The sequence below is a fragment of the Lissotriton vulgaris genome, chromosome 2_1, assembly GCF_964263255.1.
Source record: "Lissotriton vulgaris chromosome 2_1, aLisVul1.2, whole genome shotgun sequence".
NCBI classification, from domain to species: Eukaryota; Metazoa; Chordata; class Amphibia; order Caudata; family Salamandridae; genus Lissotriton; species Lissotriton vulgaris.
This window is the reverse complement of record NC_141687.1, coordinates 402,961,545-402,980,522: the sequence shown is the minus strand read 5'-3', so window position 1 is coordinate 402,980,522 and position 18,978 is coordinate 402,961,545. Positions and strand designations below refer to the sequence as shown.

The 18,978-nt window shown below is 46.5% G+C and overlaps 1 protein-coding gene across 1 annotated transcript in view; it reads right to left on the bottom strand.

The window, feature by feature from the left end:
• The window catches only part of LOC147730469 (cyclic nucleotide-binding domain-containing protein 2-like), an 822,009-nt gene that overhangs the window by 727,699 nt on the left and 75,332 nt on the right, over positions 1 to 18,978 (bottom strand). The gene's annotated exons all lie outside the window — the stretch shown is intronic.

Below are 18,978 nucleotides of genomic sequence, written 5' to 3'. Positions count from 1 at the left end.
AATGTTTTTGCCAGATTATTAAAAGAATATGTTGGAACCGATGGACGCTCGAGACTGCTACCTTTGTATCCAGTTACCTGCATCTGTATCGGAAGGAGTAACATATCATCACCTATATTTGGCTTATGGAATGACTTGTAGTGTAATAGCTAGTTTCTTTTCTAAAACAGGCAAATTAGAATTTTATTATTCTGATGTAGATTGCATTTTTGCTAAAGTTCCAGTAATACATAGACTAAACAAAGTGAAACCTGCTGGAGTTTTAGGTGACTTTTTCTTGGAAACCAGTGAATTGACTATAGAGTATGCCTTTTAGAAATAACCTAACATGTAAGATAAAGAAGGAGGAGAAGGCATTTTTAGAAATGGCAGACGACAGGAGAATTGCATATCAAATAAAAGCAACTGCAAGTAAAATTAAAATTTGGTGAAGAAAATTATGTAAAGGGTGACACTAATTTAGCATTGGGAATAGAGTTTCCTCAACAGGGAAAACTGAGAATTCGCCGAGACAATACTGTGTATGATAATTATTTTGTAGGAGCAAGTGTTTGTAAAGACAAAGTGCTGAATTATTGGGGAATGGGAATTTAAAGGGGGAAATGTTCCTGTTTTTCCTGGAATTAATTTTATATGGGGAAACAAAACTTATTATAGATTGCCAGATCATTGGTATGGGACATGCTACGTGGGTCTGGTCTTTCCAAAAAATTTCCATGTAGATAGAGGAACTAATGGAATTCATCAGATAGGTAAGCCATTAACACGTAGAAGAAGAGAAAGCTTTCTAGAGATAGTAGGTGACATTTTTGGAGCATTGATACCAGCAGTGGGTATATCATTTAATGCAAGCAAAATTCGAAAGTTAGCAACGATAGTAGACCTTCTAGCTTCACTGCTATCAGTACCTGCAATGGAAGATGTAATATAACACAACTACAACACTCTTATTTACCCAAATTGAATTATTGCTCCGCTTATCTATACCTGTCCCTTAGTAGTGGCTAGCTGCTCTCTGGTTGGAATAGATTTGAGACTATATTCTGCTAGTCCTAATGATGGTTGTCTAGACAGGGTTCTGCAAAATAAATTCACAATTACTTTTCCAAAACTCAACTGACTAAACTCTTCTCTTATTGTCTTTATGTATTCTTCTTCACCTGCTTCACCTTGTCTTGTTATATAAATGTAATCCTTCTTTTCTTTATTCTGCATGAAAAGATTTGACTGCGCTGAACAGCTCACCCGGGAGCTTTCGCCAAGTGAATGTTGGTAAGTACATATATATATATATATATATATATATATATATATATATATATATATATATATATATATATATATATATATATATATAAAACTATAATTACATGTGCGCAGCTCACAAGGAAATGAAGTCTTGAATGAATTGAAACAAAGTCTTTGTCATCTAGCCAACTTGCTTGGAGTCTCGAAATGCACACTGGTATGCTTAAAATAACTGAAATTTCAATTGGATTGACTAATCCTTCTTGTATTCTAGCCAAACCCTATTCTGTCGATACTGAAAGTCTTTAACTTAACTTATATCCATGAGTGAGTCTCTGTAGCCAGCTTGTATCTATAAACTAGAAATGTCCTTAGATATGAAGCCTTCTGAAAATATCCAAGAATAAGCCTTCAGAAAATCAAAAACCAGGCTCACCTTGTATCACAGTGTACCTACTGTGATAACCAACTCAAGTTCTGTGGAAAATAACACTGGCTCTTCTTTTTCGGGAACAAGTAACAGCCGCGATACAGAAATGCAACCGTTCTCTTCAAATTAACGGTTGAAGTGCGCTGAGCATTGCACAGCTGCACAGGAAGATCAGTGGAAAGACTAGACCGGCAACCCCCTTACTCCAGAAGAGCAGACATCTTAGGTTTTTGCTGCGAAAACGGGAGCAAACTTCGGAGCCAAAAAGATGATCATCTCCAAGACATGACTCTATGAGGTTTGCCTACTCTGCTCTTGCGCCTAATCTTCACTAATGTAAATGTAAATGTAAATGTACACGTATTTATATAGCGCAAATCACCCACATCGCAGGCATCTATGCGCTTCACTCCTATCTCACAGATCGTTCCCAGAAAGTAAATGTATGTAAATGTAAATGTATTTGAGCTTATATAGCGCACAGCTACCCACAAAGGGTTTCCCAGCGCTTGCTTAGGGAACCCGTCCTGGTTTTCCCCTGTGAGATACCCCGGCAGGGTATCCACAAGGTGAAAACCAGGCATCCCTCCGCGAGGGGCCGTTGTGGAGATTAAGCAAGCTATTGCCCAGAGTCGCAGAGTGTGAACCCGTGAGTCGAGTAGGCACTGGAGTGAGAATTATCGAGTCCGTGGAATTATTGAGCCCAACCCCCATCGGGGCGGGGAATTGAACCCTGGTCTCAGCTTCCGGGTCTGCCGCCTCTAACCCCTGAGCCACGCTTCTCCACTAAAGGTGCAATAGGAGAGCGCTAAGAGACTTGCCTTGGACAGTCCTGACAGTACCCCCACCAATACTCCTCCCTCACCATCCTTGGATTTATTAGGGTATGTCTTATGAAATTCTCAGACCAACCTTGGTGCATGCAAATTTACCTTGGGTTCCCAAGTTCTCTCTTCTGGGCCAAAACCTGTCCCATCCACAAGATGAAAAAGCTTTCCATTTTTGAGTTTAGAATCTACAATTCGTTTCACCTCAAACTCCTCCTCTGACTGAAACTGAACTGAACCTGGAGGTTTCTTAACTCTCAAATCTGGAGGATTCTTTCTTAGAAGGGAGACATGAAAAACTGAATGAATCCGTAATCTAGGAGGAAGTTGAACCTTCACACTCACTGGATTAACCATTCTGATCACCACAAACGGACCAATGGATCTAGGTTGAAACTTCCTGTTCCCTTTTAGATGCATATTTTGAGTCGAAATCCACACCTTATTCCCAGACTCATAAATGGGATTGGAACGTCTTTTCTTGTCTGCCTGCTTTTTATAAGAACTCTTGGCCTTAATTAGGTTATCTATAGCTACCTGAAAAGCTTTCTTGAGATCTCAAGCCACAATTTCCACAGCTGGGACCTAACTCTCTTCTGTAGTGTAGTTCCTATTTTCCCAATAGGCCCTGCACATTGGAATAGCATAAACAATAGTATGGAAGTAGAAGTGCGGTCTTCCAGGTCTCTACTGACTATGCTAAACTTAATTGGGTTTGTTACCAACTAGCTCAGAGGTCACTGGAAACTTTCTTGACTGAATAGGAAGTGATCAGCTTCCCTGGTACTTTGCTCCTTAGAATAAGAGTCAATCTCTAGAGTCGTGTGAAACAATAGACAGTTATTTTACTCAGTCAGTTGTGCAGATTACTTTCACCAATTTGCAGAGAATAGAGAGACGGGCGTTTTCAATAAAAGGTATTATTTATTAAACAGTCTTTCTTCTCATACAAGAGAAATGAATTGCCACAATTGCAAGACTAGTTATTATAAAAAGTGCGTACAGTAAAAAGGAGGATTGCGAAATAATACTGTAAAAGCATTGATATGGTTTCTTAGCCATACAATGGTTAAAATGAATAAAATATATACATTCATATATACATTAGCTAACGTACTCAACTGGTGCTTCTAACTACGCCTACCCCAGTGTACCTGACCTAAGCCTAATACGTGGGAGGGAGTAAGTAAGTAGCAGTTTTAGTTAAGTTGGTTTTGCCAAGGTTTGCTTCAAGAATTCTCTCTAAGGGTTTAGTCAACACCATACCTCTGGAATAGAATGTTGGAGGTCTTGTATCTCCTTCCAGGACTCGATATCCCAGTCACTCCCAAGAGTAGGCTGGAAACGCCGGAGCTGGATTTTCTCAGCAGGAGAAAAGACAGCGTCTCTCTCAGCACCTCGAGGAGGAGGAGGGGCAGCGTCTGTGGGCAGCTTGTATCTGCTGGGCTCTGTAAGGGGCAGCTGTTCTGCTCCTGTGTTCACCACACCATCGCTATCATCGATGTCGTTGAGGCAGCGTTTGCTTAAGGCAACGTTGGTAATATTTATACCTGAAAGGTGCCTTGTTTGACGTAGGTTTTTGGACATAAGACGTCAATAAAGATGTCACTAGGAAGTGATCGTCTCTCAGTGCTCATTAGAGTTCTATTACTAATCAAAACGTAGCAAGCGGGGCTTTCCCAGGTTGCTGAGTTTTATCTTGTTGAAGAACTCGGAGTGTAATCTAGGAATCTTAGATAGTGGCTTCTGCTGTATCATTTGCTCTAATGAGCTGCGGAGGAAGAGATTCTGAAATGTGGCTCTGATCGTGTTAGGCCAGAGACGAGTTTCTGAAATATCACTCTTGATCGTTCATGCCATTATAGGGGTATAAAGGGATTATAGCCGTATAGGGGCATAAGGTCACAGTATTGATCGGGGTCCTAGATTAGAACGCGACACTTCTTTCCCCACAATGGTATTAGGATGCCTACCCGAGTTGAGGTAGAAAGGAGAAAACCCTGTTTGGCATTGTTGTAGGCAAATTCGGCTGCCCAAATTAAATTTGGCCAATCCCCTTCATTGTCCATCAAAAATAGACGCAAATATTGCTCCAATTCTTGATTTACTCTCTCTGTCTGTCCATCGGTATCTGGGTGGAAGCCGGTGGACAGACGAGAGGCAACATTTACGGCCTGATTCATGAAGCGCAATTGCGCTCGCAAAGGGCCAGATTCTGAGAATCTGGCCCTTTGCGAGTGCGATTTTTGCATTTGGGATTCATCATCCCAAATGCAAAAATCGCCATTTGCTAATTCGCATATTTGCGAGGAATTACATTTAAGGAATCTCTATTTGAGATTCCTTAAATGCAATTCATCATCCATTTTAAAATTGCGAATTCACAATTTCGGGCCGCAATTTACCGCAAGGTCCAACCTCGTGGTAAATTGCGAAAACTCAGAAAAATGCATTAAAATGCATTTTTCTGAGTTGCATGTTACACACACACATGTCCTTTAGACATGTGTGTGCGCAACACCTGTGGAAATTTACATTTCAGGGATACTACAGGGTGTCCTTGGGACACCCTGGCACCCTTGTATTCGCAATCTTATTTGCGATTAGCACATAAGGCCCATAGGAATGAATGGGGAGTTTTTCCTTATTTGCGATTAGCAATTAGCTAATCGCAAATAAGGAATCAGTGGGAATCGCAATTAATATTGCGATTCCTACATGAATCCCGTTTTGCGAGTTTGTAATAGCGATTCCTTATGAATCGCTATTATAGACTCGCAAAACGGGTCTTTCATGAATCAGGCCGTAAATCTCTTAAGAAAAGCCCTCCAAAAGTGTGAAACAAATTGAGGGGCTCGATCGGAGATCACAATCTTTGGAATGCCATGTGCCTTAACTACATGTTGAGTAAAGAGAGCAGACAAGTGAATAGAGTTTGGAATGGACTTCAAAGGGACAAAATTACTCATCTTGGGGAAATGATCTACTACTACCCAGGTCGTTGAGTACCCCTGACTAGAGGGAAGGTAACAACAATCCCTGTGGAGACATTCTGACAGTTTTTCGCTTAATGCATTGCTCACAAGAGGCTACATATTGTCCCACCTGAGTCTCCATTGCTGGCCACCAAAATTCTCTTTGAATCAGGTCCAGAGTTTTCTTCACTCTTTTGTGACCAGCCAATAACTCATTGTGAAAATGTCGAATCACAACTAACTGAAGCATCTCACTAGGCATATAGAGTCTTCCTTTGAAATGAGGTCTTCCATTTCTTATTTCTCTTCCAGAATCTTTCTTGACCCAATCTTTAATGTCTAAATCGGCATAGGATTTAGTTAGTTGATTTTCGAAATCAGAATATAGGATTACACCAACAATTTTGTCTTTGGGAATGATCAAGCCCTTTTCTGCCACCTTTTCCATCTCTCCAGTATTGAGACGAGAAAGAGCATCAGCATTACCATTAGTGGGACTATCTCAACTGCCTAGAAGTTAATGAGCGACCTGATTTCAAAAATTGGAGATTACGATGGTCAGTAAACACTGTCACCAAATGTTCTGCACCTAACAAATAGTGTCTCCACTCTTGAAAAGAATCTTTTACCGCCAATAACTCTGTTAGAACGGCGATCCTAGGGGGAGGCAGAAGTTGTCTGGCCGACCACCCCGAGACCCACCTCTCCTTCTGGAGTTGGCCGAGCGCCGTCGAGAGGCCTCCTGGCGAGGTTCCTCTCCTAGAATCGTACAGCCGAGCAATCACACCACTACAAATGGACACCACACAAGAATAGATTTTTAGACTCTTTATCCGCAATCAAGGCAGGTTCTCTCAGCAATATATATACAAACGGATCGAGAGATCCTTAACGATTCAGTAACTGGGGAAATGGGGTAGCGTGACAGTCTTTTAGTACCAGCCGGGCACAGGGATACCCTACGCTCAGCTCTCAATCCTCGAGCTGGGGGGTTCCGCAAGGTTGGGCTGCGGCAGCGCCAGCAGGGCTCCGAGATGGTTCAGCAAAGTCAGGCCGCGGCAGCGCCAGCAGGGCTCTGAAGATGGGTCAGCAAGGTCGGGCTGCGGCAGCGCCAGCAGGCTCCGAAGATGGTTCAGCGAGGTCGGGATGCGGCAGTGCCAGCAGGGCTCTGAAGATGGTTCAGCGAGGTCGGGCCGCGGCAGCGCCGGCAGGCTCCAAAGATGGTTTCAGCGAGGTCGGGCCGCGGCAGCGCCAGCAGATCTCCAAAGATGGTTTCAGGGTTCAATGTCGCGAGTTCTTCTCAGGGTCTCTCGACTCCAGGATACAACTCCCGACCCGTTCCAGAGCTGCCCCAGATATAGGTCTGGAGTCCTTTGATGTCTGGACCCTCGCGCCTGGGGATCTGAGGGGCCGGGATGAGAGTGTCCAGACACCCAGCAGGGGGGTGGAGCCAGCGCCCAGGGAGGCCGGAGGGCGATCGAAACCAGGCGTCGGGGGACGGCTGGAGGGCCATCGAAACTCTTCTCCTCATTGATCCGTCAAGTGGCCGCTTTACCACCTGGTCGGATCTTGGTGCCTCGATGTCGGGGCTTCGCTGGGTCCGGGGCCGAGGTCGGGCCGAGGCCACGGGGCCCAGTCGAATAGGGATTGCCGCATTCCGGAGCGGGAGTGGCGGCTCTCGTGAAGGTTGGCGGGGGTCGCTTCAGGCCAGAGGACAGGGGTCGATGTCGTCCAGGGCCCGCCATGCGGGAGGAGTGAGACCACGCCACGAGGCCGGGTCCAACACACGTCCCCCCCAGCTGAAGGCAGGGAGAGTCACCCATCTTCTTGGGTATTCTTATCGCCGAGGCGGAAGAAGCGGGACAGGCCATCGGCGTTGGCGTGGTCTCTGCCGGGGCGATGCTCCACAGTGAAGTCCATCCCTTGTAGGGAGATGGACCAACGCAGCAACTTCAGATTCTCCCCTCGCATCTGCATCAACCACCGCAGGGGTCGGTGGTCAGTTTGCACCCGGAAGTGGGTGCCGAAGAGATAGGGTCGGAGTTTCTTGAGGGCCCACACCACGGCGAAGGCTTCTCGTTCAATGGTGCTCCGGCGTTGCGCTCGGGCCAGCAGACGTCGGCTGATGAAGGCCACCGGTTGATCAACTCCTTCGGCGTTGATTTGGGAAAGAACCGCCCGACACCGTGCTCGGAGGCATCCGTTTGGACTACGAATTCCCGGCTGTAGTCGGGGGCTTGGAGCACGGGGGCGGTGCACATCGCTGTCTTTAGGGTCTCAAAGGCGGTCTGACACTCGGGTGTCCAGTGCACCTTCTGTGGCTGCTTCTTGGAAGTGAGTTCGGTGAGGGGGCCCACAATGCTTCCATAATTCTTTACAAAGCGCCGGTAATACCAGTTAGCCCCAGGAAGGCCCTGACCGCTGTCTGGGTGACCGGGGGCTCCCAGGCAAGATGGCGTCGATCTTGGGTTGGAGGGGGGCCACCTGGCCGCTCCCCACTTGGTGTCCCAGATAGGTCACGGAACCTTGGCCGATCTGGCATTTGCTTGCTTTTATGGTCAGTCCGGCCCGGCGGAGGGCCGCCAAGACCTCTCGGAGGTGCTGGAGGGGTTCGTCCCAGTGGAGGCTGTACACTGCAATATCATCCAGATACGCGGCGCTGAACTGTTCTAGCCCTGCCAGCACCTTATTCACCAGTCTCTGGAACGTTGCGGGGGCGTTCTTCATCCCGAAGGGCATCACCCTGAAGTGGGAGTGGCCATCGGGGGTTGAGAAAGCGGAGCGCTCTTGGGCGCCTGGTGTGAGTCCGATCTGCCAGTAGCCTAGGCGGTCGATCAGTTCATAAGCCCGGGGAATGGGGTGGGCATCGGTCCGAGTGACGGCGTTCAATCCCCGGTAGTCTACGCAAAATCTTAGTTCAGGAGAGGCGCCCGGGGCGGCGGCTTTGGGACCAGGACGACGGGACTGGCCCACGGACTGTCAGAGGGTTCGACCACCCCCAGGGCCAGCATCTTGGAGACTTCCAATTGAATGCAGGTCCGAACTCGGTCGGGAACTCGGTAGGCCCGGTGTCGCACAGGCGGGCTGTCCCCGGTGTCGACATCGTGGACGCACCACTGGGTGACTTCGGGGGTGGGAGAAAACAAGTCTGCAAATTGACTTAACAGCTTTTGGCAGTCTTGGCGTTGTTCGGGAGTCAGGGCGGAGGAGAGGGGGACTCCCTCCACGGAGCCGTCTTTCTCGGAGGTGCTCAGGAGGTCCGGTAGGGGCTCAGAGTCGTCTTCAGCCCCGCCATCAGTAGCCATCAGGAGGCTAAGTTCCGTTCGTACAAAGTGAGGTTTGAGCCTGTTGGCGTGGAGGACCCGGAGGGGGTTTCTGGGGGATTCCATGTCCACCAGGTAGGTGACAGGGCTCTTGCGCTCCACCACTTTGAAGGGCCCAGTCCACTTGTCCTGGAGGGCACATGGTTCGACCTGTTGGCCCGGCTCGAACTCAATGGAAGAGGCGTTTTGATTATACCAGCGTTTCATCTCTTCTTGGCTGGCCTTGAGGTTGTCCTTGGCAAGTTCCCGGAACCGCCGAGTCTTGTTTCGGAGGGTTAGGAGGTACCGGTATACGTCGGGGGGAGCACCCTGGACTGCAATTTCCCAGCCTTCTTTGACCAGGCTGAGGGGACCCCGGACGGGGTGCCCGTACAATAGTTCGAAGGGGCTGAACCCCAGGGCCTTCTGGGGGATCTACCGATAGGCGAAGAGGAGGCAGGGCAGCAACACGTCCCATTGGCGTCGCAAGGGCTCTTACAGGCCCATGATCATCCCCTTGAGGGTTCGATTGAAACGTTCCACCAGTCCGTTCCCTTGTGGGTGGTAGGGGGTCGTGAACTTGTACGTGACCCCGCATTGTTGCCACAGGGACTTCATGTATCGGGAAATGAAGTTCGTACCCCGGTCACTGACGACCTCTCGTGGGAAGCCCACCCGGGAGAAGATCCCCATCAGCGCCCGGCCCACCACGCTGGCTCCGGTGTCGCGGAGGGCTTCTGCCCGGTGCTCATTAATGGTGACCCACTGGTGGTACTTTTGAGTGTTGCCCGGTATCGGGGCCCGGGCGACATGTCTCTTTCGCCCAGACATACCAGGGACATGGCGGCGGGCTCCCACTCGGTCTGGTCTTGATCATAGTTCTCTTCTTCGCCCATTTCCTTTCCCAGGGAGGCGGCGGCGATCTGGCGGTTTGGCGGACCGGTGGCGCCGGATCGCTGATTCATTGGGCAGTTGGGGTCATTGGCATAGTGAACGGGTCGCTGGCATTTGTGGCAGATAACATTCGAGCGGGGCCCCGGCCGTGCTGGGGGGGCCCCTCTTCTGGGCAGGGAGGGTGAAGTGTTGGTCGGGGGAGGCACCGCGGGGGAGTCTCGGTTCCTGTTCTGGCCTCCTCCGCCGCCTCACGGATGGTGGGGCCCCTGGGGAGCTCAGCCGTGGTCTCCCATCGAGTTCCGGGGGACCCGGGTGCTCTCCCACCGATCGGCCTCTACGGCGAGTTTACGTGGCTCAGTCAGCTTGCTGTCGAGGAGATGCTGCCTGAGTTTGACAAAACAGTTGTTGGAAAGGTGCTCCCATACAATGAGGTTGAACTGCTGCTCGTAGGTGGTGACTTGGCTGCCTTTGATCCACCCCTCTAGGGCTCTACTACAGAAGTTCACATACTCCACCCATGTAGTACCGGGGATTTTCTTACAGTCTCGGAATCGCTGACGGTACATCTCGGGGGTGAGTCCATAGCGAGTAAGGAGGGCGGCTTTCATATGTTCGTAAGAGGTCATCTCGGCGTCGGGGAGCTCCAGTAGGGCGTCTCTCCCTTCGTTGACAAACTTCCCCCACAAGCCGGCACCCCAGTCTTTTTGCGGTACCTGGTGCGAGGTCATGGCTACCTCGTAGGCCTTAAACCATTGTTGGATGTCGTCGTTTTTATAGTATTCTCTGACGACATCTTTGGGGATGTGGACCTTTTTGTCCGCAGGAGGAGGTGGGCTCCGGTTCCCTGAGGCACCGGCCTCCCCATTTTTGGCCTTGATCTCAAGTTCTTTTAAACCACGCTCGTGCTCGAAAGTGAGCTTCTTCTCCTCTAAGTCCCTCTGCCTTTGTTTCTCCTCCAGGTCCCCTTGCAGCCGTAGTTGCTCAAGGGCTATCTTTTTCTCTTCCAGTTGTAGTTCTCTGTCCAGACGGAGTCGGGCGAGCTCCAATTCGTAGAGCCGGCTCCTTTCTCGCTCTCTGGCGTCTTCGTGGGAGAGGCCCGCGTTTACGTTGGTATTTCTTTCCTCTGTTGCGGTTGTGATGGTTTCCGGGTGCACATCTGCGATCGTGTTGTCTTCGTTCTGGGGTGGCGTTGCTCCTGCCTCTACCCATGTTTGTAGGGCCTGCTTGAAATCGTCCTTGGTGCTTAGTCCAGTGGTAGCGATGCCCAGGTCCTTGCAGAATTGTTTCAATTCCTTGTGGTTATAGTCTTCCAACCGTTCCTTCTGGAACTCCGTGGTCGGTCTGGTTTCCTTGGTAGTCATGGTTGTAGTGTGTTTCTGTCAGTAGTGGGTGAGTCAGTCTCTGTACGATTTGCGTCAGCTCGGATCGCACCGCCTGCCACCAATGTTAGAAAGGTGATCCTAGGGGGAGGCAGACGTTGTCTGGCCGACCACCCCGAGACCCTCCTCTCCTAGAATTGTACAGCCGAGCAATAACACCACTACAAATGGACACCACACAAGAATAGATTTTTAGAGTCTTTATCCGCAATCAAGGCAGGTTCTCTCAGCAATATATATGCAAACGGATCGAGGGATCCTTAACGATTCAGTAACTGGGGGAATGGGGTAGTGGGACAGTCTTTTAGTACCAGCCGGGCACAGGGATACCCTACGCTCAGCTCTCAATCCTCGAGCTGGGGGGTTCTGCAAGGTCGGGCCACGGCAGCGCCAGCAGGGCTCCGAGATGGTTCGGCGAGGTTGGGCCGCAGCAGCGCCAGCAGGGCTCCGAAGATGGGTCAGCAAGGTCGGGCCGCGGCAGCGCCAGCAGGCTCCGAAGATGGTTCAGCGAGGTCGGGCCGCAACAGCGCCAGCAGGGCTCTGAAGATGGTTCAGCGAGGTCAGGCCGCGGCAGCGCCGGCAGGCTCCAAAGATGGTTTCAGTGAGGACGGGCCGCGACAGCGCCAGCAGGGCTCCAAAGATGGTTTCAGGGTTCAAAGTCGTGAGTTCTTCCCAGGGTCTCTCGACTCCAGGATACAACTCCCGACCCGTTCCAGAGCTGCCCCAGTTATAGGTCTGGAGTACTTTGATGTCCGGACCCTCGCGCCTGGGGGTCAGAGGGGCCGGGATGAGAGTGTCCAGACACCCAGCAGGGGGGTTGAGCCAGTGCCCAGGGAGGCCGGAGGTCGATCGAAACCAGGCATCGGGGGACGGCTGGAGGGCCATCGAAACTCTTCTCCTCATTGATCCGTCAAGTGGCCGCTTTACCACCTGGTCGGATCTTGGTGCCTTGATGTCGGGGCTTCGCTGGGTCCGAGGCCGAGGTCAGGCCGAGGCCACGGGGCCCAGTCGTGGAGGGTCCAATATGGAGTCGGGCCTGAGATGGTGGCCCGGGATAGGGGTCGGACCAGCAGAGTGGGGCGAGTAGGGGTTGCCGTGTTCCGGAGGGGGAGAGCCGGGGGTCGCCAGGAGTGGCGCCTCTCATGAAGGTTGGCGGGGGTCGCTTCAGGCCGGAGGACAGGGGTCGATGTCGTCCAGGGCCCGCCATGCGTGAGGAGTGGGACCACGCCACGAGGCCGGGTCCAACACACTCCTTATCCGCAATGGAATAGTTCATCTCTGCAGAAGTCAACTTTCGAGATCTGAATGCTACTGGATGAAGCTGACCAGTATTCTTGTCTCTCTGCGAAAGAATCCCACCAATGGCTAGATCAGATGCGTCCGCTTCAACAAGAAATGGCTCCCTCGGGTCTGGATGCAAAAGAACTGGAGCGGAGATAAAAATCTTCTTCAATTCCAGAAAGGCTTCCTCAGTTTCTGTGGTCCAATCGAATTCGACCCCCTTCTTCGACAAACGAGTAAGAGGGGACACCTTCTCGGAGAACCCTGGAATAAATCGTTTGTAAAAGTTGGCAAAGCCAATGAAGCTTTGTACCTCTTTCACGTTGCGGGGAGAGGGCCAGTCTCTTATGACCTTCACCTTAGAATCATCCATTGAAACTCCTTCAGGAGAAAAAACGAATCCCAGAAACTCCACTTGAGTGGAATGAAAAACGCATTTTTCCAATTTTACAAAAAGTTGTTTTTCAAGCAGCTTCCTCAAGATCAATCATACATGCTGGACATGTTCAGTCATATTTGTAGAAAAAATGAGAATATCATCAATATAGACTACTGCGAATCTATCCAAAAATTCTCTTAGAATGTAATTTACAAAATGTTGGAAGGCTGCCGGAGCATTGCACAAGCCAAAGGGCATGACTTGATATTCGAACAAACCCAATCGAGTGCGAAATGCAGTTTTCCACTCTTCACCTACAGCCATTCGCACTAAATGATAAGCCCCTCTGAGATCAAGTTTCGAATACACTCTGGCTCCTTTAACTTGATCAAGCAATTCAGAAATTAAAGGCAAGGCATATCAGTTCTTCTTAGTAGATTCAAAGCCCTATAATCGATGCAGGTTCTCAACTTCCCGTCCTTCTTTGGGATAAAGAAGAGTGGAGAGGAGACTGGAGACTGGGAAGGGCGAATAAAACCATTTGCCAAGTACTGATCGATATATTCCTTTAAATGCTGATTTTCTTTTTCCGAAAGGGCATAAATTCTACTACAAGGCAAAGATGCACCGGTCTCTTACTCGATCTTGCAATCGTATTCTCGATGTGGAGGCAGCTTGTTTGCTTCTCGCTCATCAAAAACTGAAGCCAGATCTTGATATTCTATCGGAATATCTTGTGTTTCCAACAAACAGATAGATTTTGATTGGCTTGCCAAATACAAAGGCGGTGAAACTGGAGAAGGTGATAACCTCTGACCTTGACAATGTTCCTTGCAATAATCAGAGTCCAAGACTATAGACCTCTTAGCGCAGTCGATCTTAGGATTATGTTCAGTCAGCCAGGGCAACCCCAAAATGATTTGAAATTGTGGAGCATCGATGAGACTGAACCTCAAGATACTAAGATGACTTCCGGGACCTCTTAACCAGATGTCCTCAGTTTCATGTACAATAGGACCTGAAGACAAATTAGTTCTATCCACAGCTCTAACAGATTCTGGTCTTTCTTTCTTAACAAACTGAATCCCTAAGGATTGAGCAAATCTGATATCACAAACATTGCCCGTAGCTCCAGAATCTATCATCACTGAGATCTCTTCCACTTCCGAATCTCCAAACTTGATCATTCCTGAAATAATTAAATGAGGTGCTGAAGATTGTAAGGTATTTGCAATCAACTGTGGTTCTGGAGTTGACTTTCCAATCGCTTCCACCAGAGCAACCCCCTCTACTGGTGGAGCCTGTCTTTTACCCATGAATTATTATTTGGTTTCTTAGGACAGTCTCTGACAAAGTGTCCAGAGTTACCACAATGCATACAGACTTTGCCGACTCGCCTCTTCTTCCTTTCTTCTTTTGATAATGGCCCACAAACTGAGCTAATCTGCATTGGTTCTTCCTAAGAAGAGGTATCTTTAACCTTGAGGTTGTCCGATCGGACTCGATCAAATCGCGGAGGAATATATTTAAAATCTTTTCGCTGTTCACTCTTTCGTTCACTCTGCCTTTGGTCAATCTGCAAGACCAGATCAATCAACTCTGAGACGTCCGTGGGCCGCTTAGGGATCTGCGCTAATCCATTCTTAAACTCATCCTTAAGCCCTCAATAGAAAATTGCTGCTCTTTTTGCTTCTGGCCAACTGGTTTCTACAATCAACTTGTTGAACTGTGCCAAGTAAGCGACCAAATCACAATTTCCTTGCTTTAAATCCAACAGCTTGTTATCGGTGGTTTGAGAGATAGAACTTCGATCAAAGCTACGCAGAAATTCCTTCTTGAAACCCTCAAACTCATATAATATAGGTACATTGTTGTTTACTAAGGGCAAGGACCAGGCTGCTGCGTCACCACTCAGGTAGAACAATACGAAAGCCACCTTGGACTGATCTTCCTTAAAAATAATAGGTCGACAAAGAAAGTGTAAGGAACATTGAGTAAGGAATATATTGGCCTTCTGTGGATCCCCGCTAAATCTTTCAGGGGCTGCTAAGGGAATTGTAGGGGAAATGGCATGGATCACCTGAGTAGTTAACTCTGCGGCTGAAGGGGCGGGAGAGAAAGCCTGCGATTTATTTTCTTTCAAACTAGTCATGGCACTGGCGGGAATTTTTGATGCAAAATTTGGGTCTCTTGACTAGACTTTTTAACCTCCTCTCTAAGTAACTTATTCTCTGACATTGCGTCACTTAACTGTCTTTGTATACCATCTAACACTGACGCTAAAGCCTTAACATCTATTCCCTCAGTCATTCTGCTTGGGCGGAAGTTTTGGGAATGGCACTTCAATCTGTCAAGTGCCTTAACCAGAACTGATGTATTCCGCAGGAACAGAAGAAAGCTCCTTGATCCCCTTCTCCGCTACAGCGAATTACTTCAGTAGCAGCCGAGAGGGAGAAAGGGGAATTGGAAAGAAAGAGAGGCTGCCACTGCTACTCTTCTTCTGGACGGGTCTTCTAGCTTGACTGCTATCAGTACCTGCAATGAGAGATGTAATATAACACAACTACAACACTCTTATTTACGCAAATTGAATTATTGCTCCGCTTATCTATACCTGTCCCTTAGTAGTGGCTAGCTGCTCTCTGGTTGGAATAGATTTGAGAATACATTCTGCTAGTACTAATGATGGTTGTCTTGACAGGGTTCTGCAAAATAGATTCACAATTACTTTTCCAAAACTCAACTGACTAAACTCTTCTCTTATTGTCTTTATGTATTCTCCTTTACCTGCTGCACCATGTCTTGTTATATAAATGTAATCCTTCTTTTCTTTATTCTGCAGGAAAAGATCTGACTGCGCTGAACAGCTCACCCGGGAACTTTCGCCAAGTGAATGTTGGTAAGTACATTTTTATATATATATATATATATATATATATATATATATATATATATATATATATATATATATATAAAACTATAATTACATGTGCGAAGCTCACAAGAAATTAAGTCTTGAATGAATTGAAACTAAGTCTTTGTCATCTAGCCAACTTGCTTGGAGTCTCGAAATGCACACTGGTATGCTTAAAATAACTGAAATTTCAATTGGATTGACTAATCCTTCTTGTACTCCAGCCAAACCCTATACTGAAAGTCTTTAACTTAACTTATATCCATGAGTGAGTCTCTGTAGCCAGCTTGTATCTATAAACTAGAAATGTCCTTAGATATGAAGCCTTCTGAAAATATCCAAGAATAAACCTTCACAAAATCAAAAACCAGGCTCACCTTGTATCACAGTGTACCTACTGTGATAACCAACTCAAGTTCTGTGGAAAATAACACTGGCTAGTAACAGCTGCGATACAGAAATGCGACCGTTATCTTCAAATTAGCGGTTGAAGTGCGCTGAGCATTGCGCGCGTGAGCGCGAGCACAGCTGCACAGGAAGATCAGTGGAAAGACTAGACCGGCAACCCCCTTGCTCCAGAAGAGGGGACATCTTAGGTTTTTGCCGCGAAAACGGGAGCAAACTTCGGAGCCAAAAAGATGCCCATCTCCAAGACATGACTCTACGAGGTTTGCCTACTCTGCTCTTGCGCCTAAACTTCACTAAAAGGTGCAATTGGAGAGCGCTAGGAGACTTGCCTTGGACAGTCCTGACAATGGTGATGCAAAATAGACTTGCTCTTGATATTCTTCTAGCACAAGAAGGAGGAGCCTGTGGAATATTGAAAGTGCAACATTGTTGTACGTATATGAAAGTCAGAACATTCAAAGATATATCAGAAACATTACTGAATTACATAAAGTAATAACTCCACTGGAGGTTGATGGTGTTCTAGAGAAACCTGGTAAGAGTTTTTCTACTGTAAAGAAATGGTTTGCAGAAAGAGGTAGCTCATTAATAGGAAATATGCTAATACCAGTAACAATAGTAATAATGATAGCATCAATATTAAGATTAGGATGTATCTGTATTAGAAAAAGAAAAGCTGAAAGAAAAATAAAGCTGAATATAGAAAAGAATAAGCAGAGAGAACGTGAAATGGGAGAAATTAAATTAGAAGAGCTTAAAGAGAAAATGTATAAAAATTCAAAAGTGCAAAATGTGAGAGATACTGAAGTCTAAAGTGAAGATCCTGAAAACATGTTCTCAGAAAAATTTAGTTGGGATGATTTGTGGTGATAAATCACCAAAGGGGGGAGTTGATGGAGCAGGGGAGAGACACAAAATGTTGTGTACCCCTTGTAAAGTCAATCTCTCATAACCATAATAAAACCAATGGAGTAAAGCATGTGAATTTATCAACAAAATGCACGAAAAATCAACACCACACGTGGGAAAACTAATTGCCGTTTTGCTAAAGTAAATATACTAACAAATACAAATGAGTCATACTGATATAGAGCTGTGATATTATAGTTTTAACTAAATAAGAGTGTGTATTTGTGCTTGTATTAGAAGTTCTTTTGTGGCAAATAAAGAAAGAAGATGGTGAGTAAAATTATGCTTATTTGTGTGCTTCTGCTAGGTAACATCTAATCAGGAAAATTAGAATAGCGGGAGGTAAACAGAAGGGTTAAAATTCTAAAACTAATTTCTGTTATGTTTATTTTCGCATGAGTTCCCATTGAGGCCTGCGCAGCCTGGTCTGAAAATGGAAGTTTAAATGAAACGGGGAAAACAACTTTGAAAGATGGCCCCCACGCATGTGCGATGAATATGAGAAGTGGGAGTGGATGGCCTATGCTCGGAGCGAGGGATGTCAAGGTCAGCTTGGCCTATGAACGGGAGATGTGCCAAAGGATGCCTGTATCTAAAAGCATGGGAAAGGAAGCTGAAAAATTATTATTATGAACAACTGATACATGGAATGAACGACAAGTACAAACTTTAAAAATTACATCGTGAGAAAGCCTTGGGGCGACAAGGCAGAATTTTAAACTGGTTTGAGCAAGGAGTACATGAGGTGATCATCACCACCCCTCTGATGGACCAATCAGAAATGACTGTGGACCCTAAAAGTTTCAAATTTAATTTAGATAGTTAGGGGGAAAGGGTATAAAAGAGCTTGCGCAAAAGAGGGAAAAGGTTGGCTCCATGGATTTTATTTTGCACCACAACATATTGATTTGAACAATTTTTATGGTGCTAGAGACCTTGAAATATTTTTGGACTTTAACTTTGATGAAGCAGAGAAGATGATCGATTGTAGAGATTTTATGTCGGAAGGGAGGCATTGAGAAAAATTTAGAGTCAGACAGCTTGGGAACCTGTTTAATGAGGCTCTGTCATTCGCCTATGACAGATTGGTAATATGCTTTTCTAAATTTAGCTTTTTAACATGTACTAAATAAATGCTTAGGTTTGTGCTTGTCTAAAGAAAATGCTAATTTGTTTCCTAAATGAAAAGTAGATAAACTATTGAAGATATAAACTCGAGTCTGTTTTATTTTTATTTTAATGAAAGTCATGACAAAATGTAATGATAAAATTATGGGAATACTGTGATTGAGCTGGTCTTAATCGCCATCAACTGACTTTTACTAGCTGGTCCATCTACCAAATAGCAGAGTACCTTGATGTTTTGTCTTTCTATAACAGGTTAAATGATTTCTGAAATGTATATACTGTATAGAATATAGAGTTTAGGTTATTGAGGTACACCGCTATCCAGCCGCTCGCCTTCTTTGTCACTGATTCAGGGGCAGTGTGGTGTGTGGATGTGTGACTCGTGGTGTTATGGGCCCCACCAATGTGTAGAAATGAGTTTTCTCCTGAGTTAAGTGTGACAAGTTTGAGGGTTTGTTGTAAAGCTCTGCTGGATCATTATCAAGGAGTAATATGACTAAAAATGACTATATAAAACTAGTCTCCCGTAGTTATCCTTAATTTCCGACTAAAATGTATGATGTTCTGTCTAAAATACAAAATATAATAATAACAATTAGCATAAGCAAAAACAGCTTTCTTTATTTCTTGAAAAACACTGCATTGGAAACCCAACTACCTATCTCCTTCAGTAATATTATCTTGTTATAAGTGATATACAGAAATGTGTGATACTTTAAATAAAGATTGTGTCCATTAGGGCACCACAAACAATTACTATAAACCTGGAAAACAACACTCACCATAGGAGATTTCAATGTAAACTTGGAGGAGGAGTTGGCCTAACCCTCAAAAGAGTGTCATACGTTTTCCTTAAAACATGGTTGACCTAAAATACTAAAAGATATTACAGAAGCAGGAAAGA